We start from the raw sequence: 18,416 nt of genomic DNA, 5'->3' as shown, positions 1-18,416 counted from the left end.
CCTACAGTATTACTGATTTGAAGGGGGACAGTTCCTATAGTATTCCTGATTTGAAGAGGGACAGTACCTACAGTATTACTGATTTGAAGAGGGACAGTTCCTATAGTATTACTGATTTGAAGGGGGACAGTTCCTCTAGTATTCCTTATTTGAAGAGGGACCGTTCCTATAGTATTACTGATTTGAAGGGGGTGAGTACCTACAGTATTACTGATTTGAAGGGGGACAGTACCTACAGTATTACTGATTTGAAGGGGGACAGTTCCTACAGTATTACTGATTTGAAGGGGGACAGTACCTACAGTTTTACTGATTTGAAGGGGGACAGTACCTACAGTTTTACTGATTTGAAGGGGGACAGTACCTACAGTATTACTGATTTGAAGAGGGACAGTTCCTACAGTATTACTGATTTGAAGGGGGACAGTACCTACAGTATTACTGATTTGAAGAGGGACAGTTCCTATAGTATTACTGATTTGAAGAGGGACAGTTCCTACAGTATTACTGATTTGAAGGGGGACAGTACCTACAGTATTACTGATTTGAAGGGGGACAGTTCCTACAGTTTTACTGATTTGAAGGGGGACAGTACCTACAGTATTACTGATTTGAAGAGGGACAGCTCCTACAGTATTACTGATTTGAAGGGGGACAGTTCCTACAGTATTACTGATTTGAAGGGGGACGGTACCTATAGTGTTAGTGTTTAAAGGTTCATTCAGCACATATTAAGCGTATCTCTGGCAGTATCACTGGGGAACATCAGAGGCCACCTCACCCCAGCCTCTGCTCCTAGAAACGGCGTAAACCTTTAAGACACTTCCTTCCTATCATTACACACTCACCTCATCCTCTTATTCCCTTCTGTTTTTGTATTTTTTTTCTTCATTTAACATAAGGCTGTAATTCTGGATTTTTGGTGGGTTTTCATGTCTTTTCATTTGTCTTGTAGTGTGTTTTGAGAAGGGGACATTACGTGTGTGTGTGGGGTGTGTGTGTGTGTGTGTGTGTTCTGGACAGGTAGAGGAAGTATTAGGGAAGCATTAGGAAAATGAAAGTCGTTCTACCTTCTGGACACACTGATTAACTTGAGCATTCACATTAGGATAGGATACTGTATGCTTTAATGTCCCAGAGGGGAATTCTGTTTAAGACATACAAAAATACACTGTACATTGAGCTTACATGTTGACATTTCAAAACCACTCTTTTCCATTTCCTCCAAATAAAAGTACTCATGCAAGCAAATGAGGGAGGAACAGACAACAACAATTAATTTGCATGTCTTATCGGTCTTGCCTCCGCTGTGGTAGAGAACAAACCCAGGTCATGGCGAATGCTGCTAAAACGCTGTATTCTTTCCTACCGTTCTTTTTCCAGTCGCAAGTTTTTGGGGGTTTTGAGGGAGGCAAAACTTATGCTAACAAGGTAACCAAGCGTCTTTAATAACTGGGGGAGCTCGCTGCAGGAGATAAGCGACAGGGAAAGAGAGAGAGAAGATGGAAAGAGAATGTCATGTACTGTCATGTTGTGTCTTGTTTCTGTCCTTTCCCTTCACCCTGTCTCCCTCTGCTGGTCGTTGTTAGGTTACCTTTTCTCCCCCTCTTTTCCCCAGCTGTGCCTTGTCTCCTCCTAACTACCTCGTCACCCCTTTTCCCACCTGTTCCCTTTTTCCCTCTGATTAGTCCTCTATATCTCTCTCTGTTTCTGCTCCTGTCTTTGTCGGATTCTTGTTTGTGTTGTTCATGCCTGAACCAGACTATCGTCATGTTTGCTGCAACCTTGTCCTGTCCTGTCGGAACCTGCCGGTCCATCTGAGCCTACGTTTTGTTTTGTTATTAAAGAAGCTCTGTTTACGTTAATTCGCTTTTGGGTCCTCATTCACGCACCGTAACAGAAGAATCCGACCAAGAATGGACCCAGCGACTTCGGATCCTCTCCACTCAGCCGTCGAGATCCAGGGAGCGATGCTAGGCAGACACAAGCAGGAATTGTCTGCTGCTCGGCATGCCGTTGAGACCCTGGCCACCCAAGTCTCCAACCTCACAGAACAGGTTCACCATCTCCGCCTCGATCCACCGGCCACTTCCAGGGCTTTCGAATCTCCGGAGCCCAGAATCAATAACCCGCCGTGTTACTCTGGGGAGCCCACTGAATGCCGCTCGTTCCTCACCCAGTGTGATATTGTGTTTTCTCTCCAGCCCAACACTTACTCCAGGAGCACTGCTCGTGTCGCCTACGTCATATCTCTCCTTACTGGACGGGCTCGAGAGTGGGGCACGGCAATCTGGGAGGCAAGGGCTGAGTGTACTAACCAGTATCAGGACTTTAAGGAGGAGATGATACAGGTTTTTGATCGATCTGTTTTTGGGGAGGAGGCTTCCAGGGCCCTGTCTTCCCTATGTCAGGGTAATCGATCCATAACAGACTACTCTATTGAGTTTCGCACTCTTGCTGCCTCCAGTGGCTGGAACGAGCCGGCTTTGCTCGCTCGTTTTCTGGAGGGTCTCCGCGCAGAGGTAAAGGATGAGATTCTCTCCCGGGAGGTTCCTTCCAGCGTGGATTCCTTGATTGAACTCGCTATTCGCATTGAGCGACGGGTTGATCTTCGTCACCGAGCTCGTGGAAAGGAGCTCGCGTTCTCCGTTGCCCCCCTCTCCGCATAACTACCATCTTCCTCTGCCGGCTCGGGTGCTGAGCCTATGCAGCTGGGAGGTATCCGCATCTCGACTAAGGAGAGGGAACGGAGAATCACCAACCGCCTCTGTCTCTATTGCGGTTCTGCTGGTCATTTTGTCACTTCATGTCCAGTAAAAGCCAGAGCTCATCAGTAAGCGGAGGGCTACTGGTGAGCGCTACTACTCCTGTCTCTCCTTCAAGATCCTGCACTACCTTGTCGGTCCATCTACGCTGGACCGGTTCGTCAGCTTCCTGTAGTGCCTTAATAGACTCTGGGGCGGAGGGCTGTTTTATGGACGAGACCTGGGCTCGGGAACATGACATTCCTCTCAGACAGTTAAGGGAGTCCACGGCCTTGTTCGCCCTGGATGGTAGTCCTCTCCCCAAGATTCAGCGTGAGACGCTACCTTTAACCCTCACTGTTTCTGGTAATCATAGCGAAACCATTTCTTTTTTAATTTTTCGTTCACCTTTTACACCTGTTGTTTTGGGCCATCCCTGGCTAGTTTGTCATAATCCTTCCATTAATTGGTCTAGTAATTCTATCCTCTCCTGGAACGTCTCTTGTCATGTGAAATGTTTAATGTCTGCTATCCCTCCTGTTTCCTCTGTCTCTTCTTCACAGGAGGAGCCTGGTGATGCACGGTGCTCAGTCGGTCCAGGGCCACCTCTCTTCCTCCACACCGGTCGTATGATTGTAGTATTGATCTCCTTCCGGGAACCACTCCCCCCCGGGGTAGACTATACTCTCTGTCGGCTCCCGAACGTAAGGCTCTCGAAGATTATTTGTCTGTAGCTCTTGCCGCCGGTACCATAGTCCCCTCCTCCTCTCCCGCCGGAGCGGGGTTTTTTTTTTGTTAAGAAGAAGGACGGGTCCCTGCGCCCCTGCATAGATTATCGAGGGCTGAATGACATAACAGTGAAGAATCGTTATCCGCTTCCTCTTATGTCTTCAGCCTTCGAGATCCTGCAGGGAGCCAGGTTTTTCACTAAGTTGGACCTTCGTAACGCTTACCATCTCGTGCGCATCAGGGAGGGGGACGAGTGGAAGACGGCGTTTAACACTCCGTTAGGGCACTTTGAATACCGGGTTCTTCCTTTCGGCCTCGCTAACGCTCCAGCTGTCTTTCAGGCATTAGTCAATGATGTCCTGAGAGACATGCTGAACATCTTTGTTTTCGTTTACCTTGACGATATCCTGATTTTTTCACCGTCACTCCAGATTCATGTTCAGCACGTTCGACGTGTCCTCCAGCGCCTTTTAGAGAATTGTCTTTTTGTGAAGGCTGAGAAGTGCTCTTTTCATGCCTCCTCCGTCACATTTCTCGGTTCTGTTATTTCCGCTGAAGGCATTAAGATGGATCCCGCTAAGGTCCAAGCTGTCATTGATTGGCCCGTCCCTAAGTCACGCGTCGAGTTGCAGCGCTTTCTCGGCTTCGCGAACTTCTATCGTCGTTTCATCCGTAATTTCGGTCAGGTGGCAGCCCCTCTCACAGCCCTTACTTCTGTCAAGACGTGCTTTAAGTGGTCCGTTTCCGCCCAGGGAGCTTTTGATCTCCTCAAGAATCGTTTTACATCCGCACCTATCCTTGTTACACCTGACGTCTCTAGACAGTTCATTGTCGAGGTTGACGCGTCAGAGGTGGGCGTGGGAGCCATTCTTTCTCAGCGCTCCTTCTCTGACGACAAGGTCCACCCTTGCGCGTATTTTTCTCATCGCCTGTCGCCGTCGGAACGTAACTATGATGTGGGAAACCGCAAACTGCTCGCCATCCGCTTAGCCCTAGGCGAATGGCGACAGTGGTTGGAGGGGGCGACCGTTCCTTTTGTCGTTTGGACTGACCATAGGAACCTTGAGTATATCCGTTCTGCCAAACGACTTAATGCGCGTCAGGCGCGCTGGGCGCTGTTTTTCGCTCGTTTCGAGTTCGTGATTTCTTATCGTCCGGGCTCTAAGAACACCAAGCCTGATGCTTTATCTCGTCTCTTCAGTTCTTCAGTAGCCTCCACTGACCCCGAGGGGATTCTCCCTGAGGGGCGTGTTGTCGGGTTGACTGTCTGGGGAATTGAGAGGCAGGTAAAGCAAGCACTCACTCAAACTCCGTCGCCGCGCGCTTGTCCCAGGAACCTTCTTTTCGTTCCCGTTCCTACTCGTCTGGCCGTTCTTCAGTGGGCTCACTCTGCCAAGTTAGCCGGCCACCCTGGCGTTCGGGGTACGCTTGCTTCCATTCGCCAGCGCTTTTGGTGGCCCACCCGGGAGCATGACACGCGTCGCTTCGTGGCTGCTTGTTCGGTCTGCGCGCAGACTAAGTCCGGTAACTCTCCTCCTGCCGGCCGTCTCAGGCCGCTTCCCATTCCCTCTCGACCGTGGTCTCACATCGCCTTAGATTTTGTCACCGGACTGCCTTCGTCAGCGGGGAAGACTGTTATTCTTACGGTTGTCGACAGGTTCTCTAAGGCGGCTCATTTTATTCCCCTTGCTAAGCTTCCTTCTGCTAAAGAGACGGCACAAATCATCATCGAGAATGTTTTCAGAATTCATGGCCTTCCGTCAGACGTCGTTTCGGACAGAGGTCCGCAATTCACGTCTCAATTTTGGAGGGAGTTTTGCCGTTTGATTGGGGCTTCCGTCAGTCTCTCTTCCGGCTTTCACCCCCAGTCTAACGGTCAAGCAGAACGGGCCAATCAGACTATTGGTCGCATCTTACGCAGTCTTTCTTTTCGCAACCCTGCGTCTTGGTCAGAACAGCTCCCCTGGGCAGAATACGCCCACAACTCGCTTCCTTCGTCTGCGACCGGGCTATCTCCTTTTCAGAGTAGCCTCGGGTACCAGCCTCCGCTGTTCTCATCTCAGTTCGCCGAGTCCAGCGTCCCCTCCGCTCAGGCTTTTGTCCAACGTTGCGAGCGCACCTGGAAGAGGGTCAGGTCTGCACTTTGCCGTTATAGGGCGCAGACTGTGAGGGCTGCTAATAAGCGTAGAACTAAGAGTCCTAGATATTGTCGCGGTCAGAGAGTTTGGCTCTCCACTCAGAACCTTCCCCTTAAGACCACTTCTCGCAAGTTGACCCCGCGGTTCATTGGTCCGTTCCGTATTTCTCAGGTCATTAATCCTGTCGCAGTTCGACTTCTTCTTCCGCGATACCTTCGTCGCGTCCACCCGGTCTTCCATGTCTCCTGTATCAAGCCCGTTCTTCGCGCCCCCGCTCGTCTTCCCCCCCCCCCCCCCATCCTTGTCGAGGGCGCACCCATCTACAGGGTCCGTAGGATTTTGGACATGCGTCCTCGGGGCCGTGGTCATCAGTACCTAGTAGATTGGGAGGGGTACGGTCCTGAGGAGAGGAGTTGGGTTCCCTCTCGGGACGTGCTGGACCGTGCGCTGATCGATGATTTCCTCCGTTGCCGCCAGGTTTCCTCCTCGAGTGCGCCAGGAGGCGCTCGGTGAGTGGGGGGGTACTGTCATGTACTGTCATGTTGTGTCTTGTTTCTGTCCTTTCCCTTCACCCTGTCTCCCTCTGCTGGTCGTTGTTAGGTTACCTTTTCTCCCCCTCTTTTCCCCAGCTGTGCCTTGTCTCCTCCTAACTACCTCGTCACCCCTTTTCCCACCTGTTCCCTTTTTCCCTCTGATTAGTCCTCTATTTCTCTCTCTGTTTCTGCTCCTGTCTTTGTCGGATTCTTGTTTGTGTTGTTCATGCCTGAACCAGACTATCGTCATGTTTGCTGCAACCTTGTCCTGTCCTGTCGGAACCTGCCGGTCCATCTGAGCCTACGTTTTGTTTTGTTATTAAAGAAGCTCTGTTTACGTTAATTCGCTTTTGGGTCCTCATTCACGCACCGTAACAGAGAAAGGATTACTTCAGCCCCCTCCGCACTTGCTCCCGGCTACAGCATTAGCCTAAACGGCCGTCTCATGGAGTGTATTCATGTAGAATAACGCTGTTGTTGACTTGCAGCAGGGCGTTGCTGTGCGTATGGATGCATGACAGGGACAAGGGAGAGCCTGGGGATCGGAGGGACTGATTTTAAAATAGCGGGGTCTAGATGCTACTAGAGGGGATGAGGGGCCTAAGGGCGAGAGAGACTATCTCTGGGGGAAAGGGGGAATGAAGGAAGGAAAGAGGGTTGAGATGTTGGTAGGAAAGGAGAAGGGGTATTGGGAAAGGAATGGAGAGAGGGACGATAGATAAAGACACTGGTAAGGTGAAAGGGATGGATGGATGATGGGAGAATGTATTACGGTAGGGTGAAAGGGATGGATGGATGATGGGAGAAGGTATTAAGGTAGGGTGAAAGGGATGGATGGAGGGAAGGTATTAAGGTAGGGTGAAAGGGATGGATGGATGATGGGAGAAGGCATTAAGGTAGGGTGAAAGGGATGGATGGATGATGGGAGAAGGTATTAAGGTAGGGTGAAAGAGATGGATGGATGATGGGAGAAGGTGTTAAGGTAGGGTGAAAGGGATGGATGGATGATGGGAGAAGGTATTAAGGTAGGGTGAAAGACATTGATGGGAGAAGGTATTAAGGTAGGGTGAAAGGGATGGATGGATGATGGGAGAAGGTATTAAGGTAGGGTGAAAGGGATGGATGGATGATGGGAGAAGGTATTAAGGTAGGGTGAAAGGGATGGATGAATGGGAGAAGGTATTAAGGTAGGGTGAAAGAGATGGATGATGGGAGAAGGTATTAAGGTAGGGTGAATGGGATGGATGACGGGAGAAGGTATTAAGGTTGGGTGAAAGAGATGGATGACGGGAGAAGGTATTAAGGTACGGTGAAAGGGATGGATGGATGATGGGAGAAGGTATTAAGGTAGGGTGAAAGGGATGGATGGATGATGGGAGAAGGTATTAAGGTAGGGTGAAAGGGATGGATGAATGGGAGAAGGTATTAAGGTAGGGTGAAAGGGATGGATGACGGGAGAAGGTATTAAGGTTGGGTGAAAGAGATGGATGACGGGAGAAGGTATTAAGGTAGGGTGAAAGGGATGGATGGATGGATGATGGGAGAAGGTATTAAGGTAGGGTGAAAGAGATTGATGGATGATGGGAGATGTTATTAAGGTAGGGTGAAAGAGATGGATGATGGGAGAAGGTATTAAGGTAGGGTGAAAGAGATGGATGATGGGAGAAGGTATTAAGGTAGGGTGAATGGGATGGATGACGGGAGAAGGTATCAAGGTTGGGTGAAAGAGATGGATGACGGGAGAAGGTATTAAGGTACGGTGAAAGGGATGGATGATGGGAGAAGCTATTAAGGTGTCCTCCTTAAAGAACCGCCTGAAGAAGGTTTCCACAACGACAGGTGATGGCGTGGCTCGAGCCTTTCTCAGAACACACGCCGCTCTCTTCGGCAGCTACAGGAACGCACTGCAGATTGAGCCGGTGAGCCATACTGAGGGAGAACAAGAGAGAGAGGGAAGAGGGGAAGGAGGGAAGGAAGGTCTACAGTTAGGAGTGAGAGACAGAGAAATAGACAGTTTGTCTTTGTAGATGTGCTATAGAATGGTTACAGTGAGGCTTGAGAAAGAAAAACAGAGGGAGAGAGAAACACTCACACAGAGAGAAGAGTGACGTGTGTGTTTGTGTACTGTATGTATATGTGAGTGTGTCTGTGTGTGTGTGTCTGCCCACACGCTTGTGCACATGCACGCTTCTGTCACTGGATAATAGCATTAGCGATGCAGATCCCCGTGACCCCCAGTGTAAAGGGAGGGAGAAGCCCCACAGGATAGTCCCCTTACTCCCCCCACCAGGGGAGACAGAGAGGGGACACACGTCCTAACAATGGCACAGCTTGTACCCCCGCACTCCGTATGGGGAAGCCGGTGCCTTCCAAGCTGTCACTGCCCTGTGGCTAACCCTCACCCCTACACTCTAAACCCCTAACCTGCACTTTCTCTGAACCAAGGACCCAAAATTAATCAAAGAAATTAACCGACACCCAGTATTAGGGAAATACTGTTCTCAACGTTACCATGAAGGTGGTCAGGATGTGATATAGCCTTGATTTTGCACCGACTTTCATTTTTATAGTGTCTAATGGGATAAAATATTCAAGGCCCTATCCTGGGAACTTTCTTACTTTCTTCCCATCTGACTCGCTCTCTCTCAGATCCCTGTATTTCTCTCTCTCTCTCTCTCTCTCTCTCTCTTTCTGAGTCTCGTGCCCATCTCTCTCTCTTTCTGAGTCTCGTGCCCATCTCTCTCTCTCTCTCTGAGTCTCGTGCCCATCTCTCTCTCTCTCTCTCTGTGTCTCTCTGAGTCTCGTGCCCATCTCTCTCTCTCTCTCTCTCTCTCTCTCAATTCAATGGCTTTATTGGCATGGGAAACATGTGTTAACATTGCCAAAGCAAGTGAGGTAGATAATATATAAAGTTAATATATAAAGTGAAATAAACAATAAAAATTAACAGTAAACATTACACATACAGAAGTTTCAAAACAATAAAGACATTACAAATGTCATATTATATATATATATATACAGTGTTTTAACAATGTACAAATGGTTAAAGGACACAAGATAAAATAAATAAGCATAAATATGGGTTGTATTTACAATGGTGTGTGTTCTTCACTGGTTGCCCTTTTCTCGTGGCAACAGGTCACAAATCTTGCTGCTGTGATGGCACACTGTGGAATTTCACCCAGTAGATATGGGAGTTTTTCAAATTTGGATTTGTTTTCGAATTCTTTGTGGATCTGTGTAATCTGAGGGAAATATGTCTCTCTAATATGGTCATACATTGGGCAGGAGGTTAGGAAGTGCAGCTCAGTTTCCACCTCATTTTGTGGGCAGTGAGCACATAGCCTGTCTTCTCTTGAGAGCCATGTCTGCCTACGGCGGCCTTTCTCAATAGCAAGGCTATGCTCACTGAGTCTGTACATAGTCAAAGCTTTCCTTAATTTTGGGTCAGTCACAGTGGTCAGGTATTCTGCCGCTGTGTACTCTCTGTTTAGGGCCAAATAGCATTCTAGTTTGCTCTGTTTTTTTGTTAATTCTTTCCAATGTGTCAAGTAATTATCTTTTTGTTTTCTCATGATTTGGTTGGGTCTAATTGTGCTGTTGTCCTGGGGCTCTGTAGGGTGTGTTTGTGTTTGTGAACAGAGCCCCAGGACCAGCTTGCTTAGGGGACTCTTCTCCAGGTTCATCTCTCTGTAGGTGATGGCTTTGTTATGGAAGGTTTGTGAATCACTTCCTTTTAGGTGGTTGTAGAATTTAACGGCTCTTTTCTGGATTTTGATAATTAGTGGGTATCGGCCTAATTCTGCTCTGCATGCATTATTTGGTGTTCTACATTGTACACGGAGGATATTTTTGCAGAATTCTGCGTGTAGAGTCTCAATTTGGTGTTTGTCCCATTTTGTGAAGTCTTGGTTGGTGAGCGGACCCCAGACCTCACAACCATAAAGGGCAATGGGCTCTATGACTGATTCAAGTATTTTTAGCCAAATCCTAATTGGTATGTTGAAATTTATGTTTCTTTTGATGGCATAGAATGCCCTTCTTGCCTTGTCTCTCAGATCGTTCACAGCTTTGTGGAAGTTACCTGTGGCGCTGATGTTTCGGCCAAGGTATGTATAGTTTTTTGTGTGCTCTAGGGCAACAGTGTCTAGATGGATTTTGTATTTGTGGTCCTGGTGACTGGACCTTTTTTGGAACACCATTATTTTGGTCTTACTGAGATTTACTGTCAGGGCCCAGGTCTGACAAAATCTGTGCATAAGATCTAGGTGCTGCTGTAGGCCCTCCTTGGTTGGTGACAGAAGCACTAGATCATCGGCAAACAGCAGACATTTGACTTCGGATTCTAGCAGGGGGAGGCCGGGTGCTGCAGACTTTTCTAGTGCCCGCGCCAATTCGTTGATATATATGTTGAAGAGGGTGGGGCTTAAGCTGCATCCCTGTCTAACCCCACGACCCTGTGTGAAGAAATGTGTGTGTTTTTTGCCAATTTTAACCGCACACTTGTTGTTTGTGTACATGGATTTTATAATGTCGTATGTTTTACCCCCAACACCACTTTCCATCAGTTTGTATAGCAGACCCTCATGCCAGATTGAGTCGAAGGCTTTTTTGAAATCAACAAAGCATGAGAAGACTTTGCCTTTGTTTTGGTTTGTTTGGTTGTCAATTAGGGTGTGCAGGGTGAATACATGGTCTGTTGTACGGTAATTTGGTAAAAAGCCAATTTGACATTCGCTCAGTACATTGTTTTCATTGAGGAAATGTACGAGTCTGCTGTTAATAATAATGCAGAGGATTTTCCCAAGGTTACTGTTGACACATATTCCAAGGTAGTTATTCGGGTCAAATTTGTCTCCACTTTTGTGGATTGGGGTGATCAGTCCTTGGTTCCAAATATTGGGGAAGATGCCAGAGCTAAGTATGATGTTAAAGAGTTTTAGTATAGCCAATTGGAATTTGTTGTTTGTATATTTGATCATTTCATTGAGGATACCATCAACACCACAGGCCTTTTTGGGTTGGAGGGTTTTTATTTTGTCCTGTAACTCATTCAATGTAATTGGAGAATCCAGTGGGTTCTGGTAGTCTTTAATAGTTGATTCTAAGATCTGTATTTGATCATGTATATGTTTTTGCTCTTTATTCTTTGTTATAGAGCCAAAACGATTGGAGAAGTGGTTTACCTGTCACGGCCGTCCTCCTCTTCATCCGAAGAGGAGAGACGAGATGGATCTGAGGACCAATACGCGGCGTGGTAAGTGTCCATGGCAAATCTTTAATCAAGAAAAACTGAACACTATACAAACGAGTAACAAAAACAATAAACCAAATACGACCGTGAAGCTACAAAATGAGACCTGTGCAGAAACAAGCCATCAACATAGACAATCACCCACAAACAAACAGTGCAACCCAGGCTACCTAAGTATGATTCTCAATCAGAGACAACTAATGACACCTGCCTCTGATTGAGAACCATACTAGGCCGAAAACATAGAACTGCCCCAAAACATAGAAAAACAAACATAGACTGCCCACCCAACTCACGCCCTGACCATACTAAATAAATACAAAACAACAGAAATAAAGGTCAGAACGTGACAGTACCCCCCCCAAAGGTGCGGACTCCGGCCGCAAAACCTTGACCTATAGGGGAGGGTCTGGGTGGGCGTCTGTCCGCGGTGGCGGCTCTGGCGCGGGACGCGGACCCCACCTCATCATTGTCTTAGTCCGCCTTATTGTCCGCCTCCGTGGCTTTCTCAGCATGACCACCCCTCTCAATGACCCCACTGGACAGAGGGGCAGCTCGGGACAGAGGGACAGCTGCTCGGGACAGAGAGACAGCTGCTCGGGACAGAGAGACAGCTGCTCGGGACAGAGAGACAGCTGCTCGGGACAGAGAGACAGCTGCTCGGGACAGAGAGACAGCTGCTCGGGACAGAGAGACAGCTGCTCGGGACAGAGAGACAGCTGCTCGGGACAGAGAGACAGCTGCTCGGGACAGAGGGGCTCCGGCAGAGGCGCCGGACAGGCGGGAGGCTCCGGCAGAGGCGCCGGACAGGCGGGAGGCTCCGGCAGAGGCGCCGGACAGGCGGGAGGCTCCGGCAGAGGCGCCGGACAGGCGGGAGGCTCCGGCAGAGGCGCCGGACAGGCGGGAGACTCCGGCAGAGGCGCCGGACAGGCGGGAGACTCCGGCAGAGGCGCCGGACAGGCGGGAGACTCCGGCAGAGGCGCCGGACAGGCGGGAGACTCCGGCAGCGGCGCCGGACAGACAGAACCACCTGCAGGGAGGAGACAGAGAGACAGCCTGGTGCGTGGGGCTGCCACAGGAACCACCAGGCTGGGAAAACCTTCAGGAGGCTTGGGGTTAAGAGGAGGCACCTGAAAGACCGGGCTGTGGGGGAGCACTGGAGCTCTGGTGCGCAACCTTGGCACCACTTCCCCAGGCTGGATAACCACTCTAGCCCGGACCGTCCAGAGTGCAGGCACAGGTTGAACCGGGCTGTGGGTAAGCACGGGAGATCTAGTGCTTACTACACGCACCTCTCCCTTCGGCTCCATTCCCACATTCGCCCGGCACGAGCGGAGCGCGGGCAGAGGACGCACTGCACCCTCCCAGCGCCCCGGAGACACAGCACGCAGAGCCGGCGCAGGATACCCTGGGCCAAAACTGCGTACCGGCGACCAGACCCGCTGAGCAGGCACCATACGCCCTGGCTCGATGCCCGCACTCGCATGACACTCTCGGGGGGCTGTCCCATAGCGCACCGGGCTATGGGCACGTACTGGCGACACCGTGCGCTTAACCGCATAACACGGTGCCTGCCCAGTATCTAGCTGCTTATAATAAGCACGAGGAGTGAGCGCAGGTCTGCTACCTGGCTTAGCTCCACCCCTCGTGTGCCCCCCCCCAAAAAAATTTGGGGCTGTCTCTCGTACCTGTCGCACTGCCGTGCTGCCTCCTCATATCGCCGCCGCTCAGCTTTCGCTGCCTCCAGCTCTGCTTTGGGGCGGCGATATTCCCCAGCCTGTGCCCAGGGTCCCTCTCCGTTCAGTATCTCCTCCCATGTCCAGGAGTCCTGTGATACCGGCCGCTGTTGTTGCTGCTGCTGCCGTCGCTGTTTTCTACCACGCCGCTTGGTCCTTGGTTGGTGGGTGATTCTGTCCCGGCCGTCCTCCTCTTCATCCGAAGAGGAGAGACGAGATGGATCTGAGGACCAATACGCGGCGTGGTAAGTGTCCATGGCAAATCTTTAATCAAGAAAAACTGAACACTATACAAACGAGTAACAAAAACAATAAACCAAATACGACCGTGAAGCTACAAAATGAGACCTGTGCAGAAACAAGCCATCAACATAGACAATCACCCACAAACAAACAGTGCAACCCAGGCTACCTAAGTATGATTCTCAATCAGAGACAACTAATGACACCTGCCTCTGATTGAGAACCATACTAGGCCGAAAACATAGAACTGCCCCAAAACATAGAAAAACAAACATAGACTGCCCACCCAACTCACGCCCTGACCATACTAAATAAATACAAAACAACAGAAATAAAGGTCAGAACGTGACATTACCCATACATCTCCATTTTGGATAGATAATTCTTCGTGTTGTTGTTTGTTTAGTGTTTTCCAATTTTCCCAGAATTGGTTAGAGTCTATGGATTCTTCAATTGCATTGAGCTGATTTCTGACATGCTGTTCCTTCTTTTTCCGTAGTGTATTTCTGTATTGTTTTAGTGATTCACCATAGTGAAGGCGTAGACTCAGGTTTTCCGGGTCTCTATGTTTTTGGTTGGACAGGATTTTTGCATTCTTCATCAAACCATTTGTCATTATTGTTAATTTTCTTCGGTTTTCTATTTGAGATTTTTAGATTTGATAGGGAAGCTGAGAGGTCAAATATACTGTTAAGATTTTCTACTGCCAAGTTTACACCTTCACTATTACAGCGGAACGTTTTACCCAGGAAATTGTCTAAAAGGGATTGAATTTGTTGTTGCCTAATTGTTTTTTGGTAGGTTTCCAAACTGCATTCCTTCCATCTATAGCATTTCTTAATGTTACTCAGTTCCTTTGGCTTTGATGCCTCATGATTGAGTATTGCTCTGTTTAAGTAGACTGTGATTTTGCTGTGGTCTGATAGGGGTGTCAGTGGGCTGACTGTGAACGCTCTGAGAGACTCTGGGTTGAGGTCAGTGATAAAGTAGTCTACAGTACTACTGCCAAGAGATGAGCTATAGGTGTACCTACCATAGGAGTCCCCTCGAAGCCTACCGTTGACTATGTACATACCCAGCGTGCGACAGAGCTGCAGGAGTTGTGACCCGTTTTTTGTTGGTTATGTTGTCATAGTTGTGCCTAGGGGGGCATATGTGGGAGGGAATGCTGTCACCTCCAGGCAGGTGTTTGTCCCCCTGTGTGCTGAGGGTGTCAGGTTCTTGTCCGGTTCTGGCATTTAGGTCGCCACAGACTAGTACATGTCCCTGGGCCTGGAAATTATTGATTTCCCCCTCCAGGATGGAGAAGCTGTCTTCATTAAAATATGGGGATTCTAGTGGGGGGATATAGGTAGCACACAGGAGGACATTTTTCTCTGTTAGGATAATTTCCTTTTGAATTTCTAGCCAAATGTAGAATTTTCCTGTTTTGATTAATTTAATGGAGTGAGTTAGGTCTGCTCTATACCAAATTAGCATACCCCCTGAGTCCCTTCCCTGTTTCACACCTGGTAGTTTGGTGGATGGGACTACCAGCTCTCTGTAACCTAGAGGGCAACCAGTTGGTCCGTCTCCTCTATACCAGGTTTCTTGCAGGATGACAATGTCTGTATTACCGATTTCTTTGGTGAAGTCCGGGTTTCTGCTCTTTAGGCCAAAGGCAGATGACCTCAGGCCTTGGATATTCCAGGATAAGATAGTGAAGTATTTTTGTTCCATAGAGTGTCCAATGTTGTTGGTCGTGGTTTGGCCTCAGGCCAGTAAGTGTGAGCAGAGCCTGCTGAGCATCTGGTACATGCCATTGGCTTGGGCGAGTGTGAGAGTGGGGGTTGGGACTGTTTGCCCGCTCACTACCTGGGCGTATGTGTGGCTTCCATGTTGAGGCCCTCTTTTCGGGGGTGGGGTGCATGGGGTGGGCAGGAGTGGCATAGGTCTGATCTGAGGGGGCCTAAATGGGGTGTGGGCATGGTTGACGTGGGGGGGTGTTGATTGGTTGGGGTGGGGGTGTGGATGTGTCTGGGTGTACTGTGGTCTGGATGTAATTCCTCTTGGCGTGGGTCCTCTATGTGTAGGTCCAGGGGAGGTCCTGCAGATCTGGGAGGGTGTCTCGCTGGTCTGGATGGAGTGTCTATTGATCTGTTGCTCCTGTGTGAAGTGTTGGGGATACGTTTGAGAGCGATGTCCTTTAGAGTTTGGGCAAAGGTGGGCACTGCTGCCTTGTAGAGGTGGACCTGGTCATAGAGGCTGTTCAAGTCCAGGGTGGAGTGGTGGGCCTGGAAAACGTTGAGGCACAGTCACGGGAAATACTTGCATTTACCCGCTGTATTGTGGCAGGGTGGAAGTCTTTTCGTGGTAGCAGGGTGGAGATAACCACTTGTGCGTTGGGGAAAGTAGAAGAAGCCTTTTCAATCACTCCCTTCAGTGCTGTGGCCACTCTTTCCTGCTGTGATCTCAGGTCGTTTGTGCCTGTGTGTATTATTATGTGGCTGGGTGAGCCTAGTTTGGCCTCAGACAGAAGGTCTAGGGCGCGTTGGGTGTTTGGACACCAGAGTTTAGACACACTGTGTTTGGGAAAAAGTTTTTTTTCTTCTATATATTTCCCATTTGAGTCCATAAGTAGTACAATCTGTGTCTTGTGTTTGTCCTCAGTGGAAGTGGGGGGGGGGGGGTTTCAAAAGGGCTATCAGGGTGGCTGACAGGGGGGTTGCTCAGAGGGGGTGAGAGCCTCTGGGCTTGGGGTTCTTCATTTGTCTGTTCTGCTGTGATGTCGACTCTATGGTCAGGGTCTGGTGTGGACTGTTCTGCTGTGGTGTCGAGACTTTTGTTGGGTGCTGAGGTGGGCTGTTCTGCTGGCTTCTCTGTGGGGGTGGCCACCTCTCTAGTGGGTTGTTCTCTGTCACACGCCGTCCCCCTCAACTTCTCCTCCATCCCCCTCACCCTCTCCTCCATCCCCCTCAACCTCTCCTCCACCAGCAGTCTGATACTCTCTTCTAGTGCTCTGTTCTGCTCCTCTTTCTCCTGTTGTATTTGTCTCACCACTGTCCAAAGTGCAGATATGTCTCTGTCCACCTCCAGCTCTCCGGGTCTGGTTAAGGGGCTGTTGTTGTGCTGGACTGTTGTCTGGGTCTGTGCTGACTGAAGTGTAATCACCTGCTGTTCCAGCTCCACCTGCCTTACCTCCAGCGGGGTGAATTTGTCCTTCATTTCAATGAGGGAGTGGTAATCTGTGCTGGGAGGTTGACTCTCCACTGGGGGTTGCTCATCTGTGGGGTTACATAATGAAGAGGTCTGGTCTGACCCGCTCGGTGTGGGGGTATCTTTATCAGGGGAGAGCTTCTCCTGCTGGGCTTATTCTTTGATTAGGTGAAAGTCCAGCTGAAACTGTTTGTGGTTACTCTGTACCATTACTGTTCCGGATTTATAGATATTTATATTACTTAACTCAGAGTCCTCGTTATCAAGTATTCTGAGTTTCCACCCCTCGTTAACCCCCCCTCTCTTAACAAAGGGGTAGTGTGCTAATATGGCACTGTGCCATGCCAGGGGATGGTTTGTGTGGAAGATAAGGTTGCTGATGTTCCCATTTTTGTAATAGTCAGCAAAAAGTGTTTATTGATTTTCCATTAGGAGCTTCTTCTTGTGGTCTTTTCTTGCCTTATCATTCTTTACATGCAAAGGGTACTGTATTTTAATTACCTCTGAACAGCGGGAGGGAGCTTCTAAGGCCTCTCCATTTGGTTGGGGTAGACTGTGTGACTCTCCTGTTATTGTTGGGCTAATGGGCTTTGACACCTCTCACTTGACACGTATCTGTAGCTGTATCAAGCTTGGTAGAATTATGTTAGAATTCAGTCCTTATAAAGTAATGTTGTGTATTTTTCTTCTTGGCTTTTGGAAATAAAATATTGTTTCAGACTAAACATTACTCACTCAGTTCCAGGTTGGATGGTGTTTTCAGGTTTCTGTTGTTTTCCAGAGAATTTGCTGTATAGGGTAATAAATCCTTGGTAGTTGTGAACTTTCCAGGTGATTCCGTAATTCCGTCCAAAATCAGGTTGTAGGTTTTAAGTTTTGATTTGAAGTAGGGGTTATGTTGAAGAGGGTAGAATCCAGTATGTGTTCCTGACAAAAGATCCAAGTTTATCTAACTCCTAATCGATCTTTTTTAAAGAAAATGCTGAAAAATGCAGGAGCTCTGATCCTGACCTCTGCTCTGCTCTCTCTCTCTCTCTCTCTCTCTCTCTCTGAGTCTCGTGCCCATGTCTCTCTCTCTCTCTCTGAGTCTCGTGCCCATCTCTCTCTCTCTCTCTCTCTCTCTGAGTCTCGTGCCCATCTCTCTCTCTCTCTCCCTCTCTCTCTCTCTGAATCTCGTGCCCATCTCTCTCTCTCTCTCTCTGAGTCTCGTACCCATGTCTCTCTCTCTCTCTCTCTCTCTCTCTCTCTCTCTCTCTGAGTCTCGTGCCCATCTCTCTCTCTCTCTCTCTGAGTCTCGTGCCCATCTCTCTCTCTCTCTCTCTCTGAGTCTTGTGCCCATCTCTCTCTCTCTCTCTCGCTCTCTCTCTCTCTCTCTCTCTCTGAGTCTCGTGCCCATCTCTCTCTCTCTCTCTCTCTGAGTCTCGTGCCCATCTCTCTCTCTCTCTCTCTCTGAGTCTCGTGCCCATCTCTCTCTCTCTCTCTCTGATTCTCGTGCCCATCTCTCTCTCTCTCTCTCTGAGTCTCGTGCCCATGTCTCTCTCTCTCTCTCTCTCTCTCTGAATCTCGTGCCATCTCTCTCTCTCTCTCGCTGAGTCTCGTACCCATCTCTCTCTCTGAGTCTCGTGCCCATCTCTCTCTCTCTCTGAGTCTCGTGCCCATCTCTCTCTCTCTCTCTCTGAGTCTCGTGCCCATCTCTCTCTCTCTCTCTCTCTGAGTCTCATGCCCATGTCTCTCTCTCTCTCGCTCTCTCTCTCTCTGAGTCTTGTGCCCATGTCTCTCTCTCACTCTGAGTCTCGTGCCCAGCGCTTGTTGTCATTAAGTCTGAACTGCAGAACCAGTTT

General features: G+C 49.1%; 1 protein-coding gene across 1 annotated transcript in view; it reads left to right on the top strand.

Annotated features, from left to right (window-relative positions):
- Positions 1-18,416, top strand: part of LOC110509531 (DENN domain-containing protein 1A-like) — a 221,814-nt gene that overhangs the window by 182,331 nt on the left and 21,067 nt on the right.

Source organism: Oncorhynchus mykiss, chromosome Y, assembly GCF_013265735.2.
Source record: "Oncorhynchus mykiss isolate Arlee chromosome Y, USDA_OmykA_1.1, whole genome shotgun sequence".
NCBI classification, from domain to species: domain Eukaryota; kingdom Metazoa; phylum Chordata; class Actinopteri; order Salmoniformes; family Salmonidae; genus Oncorhynchus; species Oncorhynchus mykiss.
This window is presented reverse-complemented; position numbering and strand designations above follow the sequence as displayed.